The sequence below is a fragment of the Mandrillus leucophaeus genome, unplaced genomic scaffold (assembly GCF_000951045.1).
Source record: "Mandrillus leucophaeus isolate KB7577 unplaced genomic scaffold, Mleu.le_1.0 Scaffold168, whole genome shotgun sequence".
NCBI classification, from domain to species: Eukaryota; Metazoa; Chordata; class Mammalia; order Primates; family Cercopithecidae; genus Mandrillus; species Mandrillus leucophaeus.
The window spans coordinates 402,302-411,477 of NW_012101676.1; positions in this window are offsets into that span (position 1 = coordinate 402,302).

Sequence of the window (9,176 nt, forward strand, 5' to 3'; positions counted from 1 at the left end):
GAGGGGTTTTGGACTGGGTTAGGTGCCTTTGGTGTGTGTGTTTCTCACCTTTTTTCCAGGGCGGTGGTGGTGGAAGAGTTTAGTTAGCGGTGGCTGGCGGATGCCTGAGGGAAGGAGCTGGCGCCGGCCTGAGAATGGGTCCTGGTTGCTGGTTGGGCGCGGTCGGGCCTCGTGTCCGGGTCGCTGAAGGGGCCGCGTCCTGGGCCGCGCACGTTGGCTCCCGGGCCTCAGGCGGCCTTGGTGCTGAGGGAGACGTGAACCCTTAGGCTGCGGCAGCGCGTGGAGGCCTTCCTTCCGCGTAGAAACAGGACTCGGCCTGCGGTCCTTTCCATCTTTGCTCTCAGAAGTTCGCGGAGGGATTTGGCGAAATACCCGACCAGGCTTGACTGTCCGCTCCTGGAGGGCGGGCCCTGTCGCCCGGGCTTCTGAGGCGGGCACCCTGCCGGGTGCGGGGGCTGCGAGGTGGAGTAGACTGGGACGAGGGCGGCTTTACTGCGAAACGGCTTCACTGCTGCTGCCTTTACTCCGAAGCCAGTAGCTTCGGAGGTGCAGAAGAAGCGCTGGGACGATCCCGGAGGGAGCCACGTGTCAGACAGGAAGGCCTTGCTGATGGGGGTTGTGGTTACACGCGGTGTACATCACAACGTCGCACTGCACACCTACGACCTGCATTTCACTGTAAGCGTTACCTCCTTTTTAAAGTTAATTTAAAAACAGGTTAAATAGAATTCTGGAAAGCAATAAGGAAGGAACTGTTGGAGGCAGGGGGACTCAAATATGAAAAGAGAATCTTTGGCCCTTTTCTGGACGTAAATTGGATTAAGGGTAGAATCATACAGCAGTCTATAAAAAGATTTGGAGAATATCTAGGCCTTACCCATTCGTAGAGGGATTCTTGCTCTCCTGCGGTTTACTGGAGTCTGGGATGGCTGCTAGGTTAATGCTGTTTCCGCTGGGTCACACTGTCTTAACCTAATTTCACACAGGAATGAATGTGGAAATTATAGTATGGTGGTTTTGCCCTAAGTAAATTTGATAACTTGGAAATTGAGTAATTTTATACAAAAAGAGACTAACCACAGCCCATGAGAAGCCGGCTAATCCCTGCTTACGCTGCAAGCCAACGTGTCCGACCCTTTGGTCAGGCTGTTCCATCCTTCTGAAATCCTCACTCTTCATCCTTACCTTTCCTTCAGGCCGAGTTGAAACTCCACCTGCTCTTTCACTCCTCTCCGCACTCAGGCCCTCCACTCTGATCCCGGAGCGTGAATGGTGCTTCTCTATAGAGGGCCTCCACCTTACCGTTGGTGTTCGCCATGTGTCTGCCTAACCTAGAATTTTTCGGCTGCAGCTTGTGGGGTGGGATACTTCTTTGATGTGGAGGGCTGTCTTGTGAATTTTAAGTTCGGCAGACTCTACCCACCGGATGCCAGTGGCACCCTTCTTCCCATTTATGGCAACCAAAAATGTCTCCAGGCATTGCCAGATGTTCCCCTTAGTGACAAAAGGGCTCCTCGTTCTGTGAGAACTGCTGATCTAGAGTCTGAGCCACATAAGGTCCAAGGTCAGTTTAATAATAATATAATTTCAATATAATCCATAGGTACAAATTTTAAAATATAAAGAAAAATTTTTTTACTGCCACTTGTGGTGCAGGACTACCCCATAGACAGTGTGCCCAGAGTAGCCAGAAAAAATTTAAAGATAATAATAATATAACAGTACTTCCCAACTCTTTTGGATCATAAACCCCCTTAGAAATTTTAAAAATAATAAAGCTATAATGAAATAGTGATTTAAAAAATGTTAAAAATAGGTTAATTTAATTTTTTTTTTTTTGAAATGAAGTTTCTTTCACTCAGGCTGGAGTGCAATGGCGAGATCTCAGCTGACTGTAGCCTCCATCTCCCGGGTTCAAGCGATTCTCCTGCCTCAGCCTCCTGAGTAGCTGGGACTATAGGCGGCTGCCACCACGCCTCACTAGTTTTTGTATTTTTAGTAGAGATGGGTTTCACCATGTTGGCCAGGCTGATACCGAATTCTTTACCTCAGGTGATATGCCCGCCTCAGCCTCCCAAAGTGCTTGGATTATAGGCGTGAGCCACTGCTCCCGGCCATTTCATTTAATCTTTGATGTTTATCTTGCTAACCGATTTCAGTTTTCCTCATTAGAAGTGATGCACTTTTGAACTCACTTTAACAATGTAGGAACATTCTATGACTCTTAAAATTGCAGCCCCCTATGCTCTCCATGTGTTCCTCTGTTAATCTTACTGTTATCTAACATTTATTTCATACGTATTGTTTTAGTCTGTCTTCCTCTCTAGAATGTAAGCACCAAGAGAATAAGGACTTTGAGACTTACCACCTAGAACGGTGCTTCCTACATGGTAGAAAATGAGTATCAAAGGAATGGATTTGATACACTTCAAACTTTTATTTTGGGATCAAATTCTTACATAGATTGGAACTTAATTGCCTTTTACAGCTATGAAAGTAGACAGTTTTATTAAATTGCTCTTTGGAATTCCTTGTTTTGCACTTAAAGTCAACTGATTCCTTTTTGGTTTTCATGTTTTATTTCTAAGTGATTAACAAGTTACAGGCTGTAATTTAAAAGCCCTTCTTCGATGGCTGGGCACGGTGGCTTGCGCCTGTAATCCCAGCACTTTGGGAGGCCGAGGTGGGTGGATCACGAGGTCAGGAGATCAGACCATCCTTGCTAACATGGTGAAACCCCATCTCTACTAAAAATACAAAAAATTAGCCAGGCATGGTGGCGGGCGTGTGGAGTCCCAGCTGCTGGGGAGGCTGAGGCGGGAGAATGGCATGAACCCGGGAGGCGGAGCTTACAGTGAGCTGAGATCGCACCAATGCACTCCAGCTTGGGCGACAGCTGGAGACTGGTAATAAAAGCCCTTCTTCAGTGGTGCAGCTGTGGAAAGTATTAATAAAAATGGAATTGGCTGGGCATGATGGCTCATGCTGGTAATCCTAGCACTTTGGGAGAACAAGGTGGGTGGATCACTTGAGTCCAGGAGTTCAGGACCAGCCTGGGCAACATGAGGAGACCCCTGTCTCTACAAAAATTAGCTGGGCGTGGTGGTGTGCACCTGTAGTCGCAGCTACTCAGGAGGCTGAGATGGGAGAATTGCTTCAGCTGGGGAATTTGAGGCTGCAGTGAGCCATGATCACACCACTGCACTCCAGCCTGGGCAACAGAGTGAAACCCTGTCTCAAAAAAAATTATTTCTATGTCAAAGATAAATATATATGCATATGTGTGTATGTATGTGTCTGCATATGTATATGGACACACTCATACACACAAACACACTTTTATTTTTCTTTCAGTTCTAGGCAGTATTGTGGTGCAGCCTTTTTTAGGAACTTGTACTCTTCAATTTTGCCAGGCAACATTGGCTTTTAATAGTTCCCTGATTTTTTTCCTGTATGAACTCAGAATTCTGAAATACCAAATTGAAACCTTTTAGTTGTTTGAAGATCATTTTGCAGTGTTTTCTCAGTTCAGCATGCGCACAAGCTAATCTTTGGAATTTTTACTTGGAAATATTCCAGCCTGTTGGGGTGTATGCTTTCCTGAAAATGTGTTCTTTGTGCCTATTGCAGTAAACTAGAACTATTCATTTCAAGTATTCATATCATTCTTTGGTGGGACTTCTATAGACAACCCCATGTTGACTGAAATTATTTTTAGTTCTAAGTATAAAAACCTTAAAAGTAGATAATCCATCACTATTCAGCTTATAAAACTGAACACTATACCCATTCAACCCTATTCTCCCCTCCCCCGAACCCCTAGCAACCAGAATTCTACTTTCTGTCTCTGTGATTTTGACAACTCTAGGTACTTCATATAAATGGAGTTACGCAGTATTTTTTTAAATGACTGGCTTATTTCACTCAGCATAAGGTCCTGAAGGTTTATCTATATTGTAGCATATATCAGAATTTCCTTCTTTTCCAAGGGAATCATATTCCATTGTATGTGTATATTTCATTTTCCTATATTCGTGCTTGCTGATTCTCTTTTGCCTGCTTAAAACTGCTTTTAATTCCTCTAGTGAGTTTTTCATTTCATTGTTGTACTTTTCAGCTCCAGAATTTCTAGTCTCCTTTTGTTTTCTGTCTCTATTTATATTTCCAATTTTGTTCATATGTCATTTCCCTCACTTACTCTACACCTTTCTTTAGTTATCTGAGAATCTTTAAGATAGTTATTTTAAAGTCTTTGTCTATGAGGCCAACCATCTAGTCTTTCTCAGGGATGGTTTCTCTTGATTTATTTTTTTCCTTTGAATGGGCTGTACTTTCCTGTTTCTTTGTGTACCTTGTAATTTTTATGTTGAAAATTAGGCATTTGAATAATAATGTGATAACTCTGGAAGCCATTGTGTTTGAATGTCTCAGTCCTTAGATGTCTGGCTTCCTGAAAGGGTAAAAAAGAAAAGTAAAAGCATGGGGGAAAGGTGCTGGCACTTTAAATCTGCTGGAAGTCACTTTAGCCAGAGGGAGAGGGGCTTGCAACAATGACCGCCACCTGTGTCTTTGGCTTTCTTATTGGAAGCAGCAAAGGTAGTCAGAACAGATTATTCCAATGTTTGAAAGACAGGTATTTCCTGTAAGTTTTATGCAAGGTGTTCCTCAATGTGTGCATAGCCAAGCTGCTCCTGGAACTATTCTGTGTTTAGATTTTGTGTTTGCCTATTTGGCATGTATTAATTACAGGGATAAACTAAAGGCTAAAGTTGTTTACATCATCCTTTTAAGCCCTCTCTTGTGGGTGCACAAACCTCATATCACAGACTTCCTGGTGACAACCATAGAATGCCTGTTTTTGCTTTATGCCCTATAGGGGATGTCCCCACCTAGATCCTTCCCACTTACTTAGCAATAAAGGCATAGTCTCAGGTCCTTTCTCTGCTTTGTGGTCTCTGCTTGTGACAGAGTTTCACGTGGCCCCCTGTGGCATGCCATGACCCTCATTTCTGGGGAGAATTGTAACATTAAACTTTCTTTTCAATGGCATTGATCTCTCCATGTCCTCTCTGTCACCTTTATAAATTAAGACTTAAAACAAGAGTGCATGCATAGCTGCTTGTCAGGGGGCTGGAGGGTGAGAATGGGTAGCTGCTGCTGATCAGAGAGCTGTAATTTGCTGAGATTAACCACTATTTACAATCTTAGCCTTCTAATAGACCCTTCAAAAGATTGAGGTGTCCAGTCTTTTGGCTTCCCTGGGCCACATTGGAATAAGAATTATCTTGGGCCACACATAAAATACACTAATAGCTGAGAATCTGGGTAGGCCAAGATGGTTAGAGTGCAAGGCTGAGTACCAAAGAGAATAGAGAAAGAACTCCAGGTATCTGCAAAGGGACCTCCTTGAGAAACTACTGGAAGATACGGAAATAAACATCTGAAAAGATTTGAAGGAACAGTACCTGACTCATTCAAGACCAAGAATAGTGTCTTTTCCTACCAGCTGGACTGGAAAACCTCATAATTTATGGGGCATTGGATAGAGCACTTCAAAGGGTTTTGCCTCAGTAATGGGGCGTAATCAGTCTAGACTAAGTGCTGCTCTGCTCTTGTCTAACAGTCTTAAAAATGAGACCTGAAAGGATCAAATTGTTTCCAAGTATAACTGTGTCTCAGTGCAAATCAAGAATAATTATATAGGAATACAGAAATATATAGCATACAAGTTAAAATTCACAGTGTTTGGCATTCAATTAAAAAAACTATCAGACATGTAAAAAATCAAGAAAATACAGTCCATAATGGGAAAATCAGTCCACTGAAACTGACCCAGAATAGATGTATGTTAGAAGTAGTGGACAAGGATGCTAAAATAAATTTATATTCTATGCTTTCAAAAAGCTACAGGGAAGATTGAACATGTTAACTGGAAATATGCAAATAAAGACTCATGTAACTTTTGGAGATGTCTGAGATTAAATGTCTGTGGTGAAAATTACACTGTAGGGGATTAATAGATTAGGCATAGAAGAATAGAAGATTAGTAAACTTGAACACTAGAAATAGAAGCCATCACAAATGAAATACAAAGAGAAAGAAGTTTAAAATGAAGAAAGCATCAAAGAGCTGTGGTACAATGTGAAGCTACTAAATATGTGTATAATTGGAGTCCCTGAAAGGGAAGGGCGACAGAAGATTACTTGGGAAATAATGGTCAGAGTTTTTCCAATTTTGGTGAAAAACTATAAACCCACAGATCTAAGAAGCTCAATAAACACAAAGTACAAGAAATATGTAAAAACCCACACCAAGGCACATAATAATCAAATACCCAAAACCAGTAATAAAGAGAAAAACCTTTAAAACCATGGAAAAGAAAGACATGAAGAAAAATAAGCGTTACAGCAGATTTTATGTGTGGAAACAATGCAGTGAATAGACAGTGGAGGACTATCTTTAAAATACCAAAAGAAAACTTGTCAACCTCAAATTCTATACCCACAGTTAAACAGACATTATCAGAAGCAAAAGCTGAGAGAATGCATCACCAGCAGAATTGTACTACAAGGAATGTTCAACGAAGACATTCAAGCAGAAGGAAAATGACACCAGCTGGAAATAGCTATTCAGCAGAATGAGGAGTTAAATATATATATGAGTTTTTAATTTAACAATGTAATGTGACATTTATAACAAATGTAAAAAGTAGGATGTATGACAACAGTAACACAAAGATTTGGAGAAGAGAAATGGATTTATGTATACTATCAGAAGTTTCTTTTTTTGAGACAGAATCTGGCTCTGTTGTCCAGGCTGGAGTGCAGTGGCGTGATCTTGGCTCGTTGCAACCTCTGCCTCCTGGGTTCAAGCAATTCTCTTGTCTCAGCCTCCCGAGTAGCTGGGACTACAGGCACCTGCCATCACACCCGGCTAATTTTTGTATTTTTAGTTGAGACAGGATTTCACCATATTGGTCAGGCTGGTCTCAAACTCCAGACCTCAGGTGATTTGCCTGCCTCAGCCTCCCAAAGTGCTGGGATTACAGATGTGAGCCACTACACCCGGCCATATACCATAATTCTTAAGCAACCTCTTAAATAGTCACAGCTAGTAAGCTAACAATAGAGAAAGAAATAGATTTATAAAACGTTTTCACTGCTGTGTAGTGAATATATTTATACTGTAGGAATATACAACGTTATATACTGTCTAATAGCTGGACATTTCAGTTGAGTTTAATTTTTTCTATTACATGTTTTTTTCCTTTTCTTTTCCTTCTGTTTTTTTTTTTGAGATGGAGTCTCACTTTGTCACCCAGGCTGGAGTGCAGTGGTGTGATGTGTGCTCACTGCAACCTCCACCTCCCAGGTTCAAGCGATTCTACTGCCTCAGCCTCCTAAATAGCTGAGATTACAGATGCACGCCAACATGCCTGGCTAATTTTTTTGTATTTTTAGTAGAGATGGGGTTTCACCATGTTGCCCAGGCTGCTTTTGAACTCCTAACCTCATGATCTGCCCCCTTGACCTCCCAAAGTGCTGGGATTACAGGTTTGAGCCACCATGCCCAGCCTCTATTATATATTTCTACTTTGAGCATCTTTTCATATATATATATATATATGCCTACTTGATGTTAGACTTCTTAATTGCGGTCAGTCTGGTAGGTGTATAGTGGTACCTCATTATGATTATAATTTGCATTCCCTGATGACAAGGTTGAACACCTTTTCATATGATTTTTGATTATCTGTGTGTCATCTTTTATAAAGTGCCTATTGAAATGTTTTGCCTGTTTGTCTTTTGGTATAAAATAATTCTAAAAAGAAAAATTCAAGAAGCATATATGAAAGCTAGAAAATGAAACAAGAATTAAAACCAAGGGAAGAGGGCGGGCAGATCACAAGGTCAGGAGTTCAAGACCAGCCTGGCCAACATGGTGAACCCCTGTCTCTACTAAAAAATACAAAAATTAGCTGGGCGTGGTAGCAGGCACCTGTAATCCCAGTTACTGGGGAGGCTGAGGCAGGAGAATCGCTTGAAATCGGGAGGCGGAGGTTGCAGTGAGCCAAGACTGCGTCACTGCACTCCAGCCTGGGCGAAAGTGAAACTCCATCTCAAAAAAAAAAAAAAAAACCAAGGGAAGAAACAGAAAGCAAATAATGAAATAGCAGACTTAAGCACAATATATCAATAATAACATTAAGTGTAAAAGGTCTAAATGCACCAATAAAAGAGCTTATCAGTAAGGATTTATTTTTTATTTTTATTTTTGAGTTGGAGTCTCACACTGTTGCCTGGGCTGGAGTACAATGGCACAATCTCACTCACTGCAACCTTCGCCTCCTGGGTTTAAGCGATTTTCCTGCCTCAGCCTCCCGAGTAGCTGGGATTAGAGGTACCATGCCTGGCTAGTTTTTGTATTTTTAGTAGAGACCGGGGTTCACTATGTTGACCAGGCTGGTCTCGAACTCGTGACCTTGTGATCCGCCCGCCTCAGCCTCCCACAGTGTTGGGATAACAGGCGTGAGCCACCCACTGCGCCTGGCCAGGATTTTTTTTTTAGAAGAAAACTATGTGCTGCCCACAAGAAACTCACTTCAAAATTAGCAGGGTGTGTGTGTGTTGACAGTGAAAGGAAGGAAAATATATACCATAGAAGATTTTTTTAAAAAACATGAGCACTTTTATTGATAGCAGGTAAAGTAGACATAAGAGTAAAGAAGTCAACTCGGTGGTGGCCACTGCGCAGTCCAGACTTCGCTCGTTCTTGTGTGCCTCGCTCCGCTTTTCCTCCGCAACCATATCTGACAAACCCAATATGGCTGAGATCGAGAAATTCGATAAGTCGAAACTGAAGAAGACGAGACTACAAGAGAAAAATCCACCGCCTTCCAAAGAAACGATTGAACAGGAGAAGCAAGCAGGCGAATCGTAATGAGGCGTGTGCCGCCACTATGCACTGTACATTCCACAAGCATTGCCACCTTATTTTACTTCTTTTAGCTGTTTAACTTGTAAGATGCAAAGAGGTTGGATCAAGTTTAAATGACTGTGCTGCCCCTGTCACATAAAAGAACTACAGACAACGAAGGCCGCGCCTGCCTCTTCCATCTGTCTATCTGGCTGGCAGGGAAGGAAAGAACTTGCATGTTGGTGAAGGAAGAAGTGGGG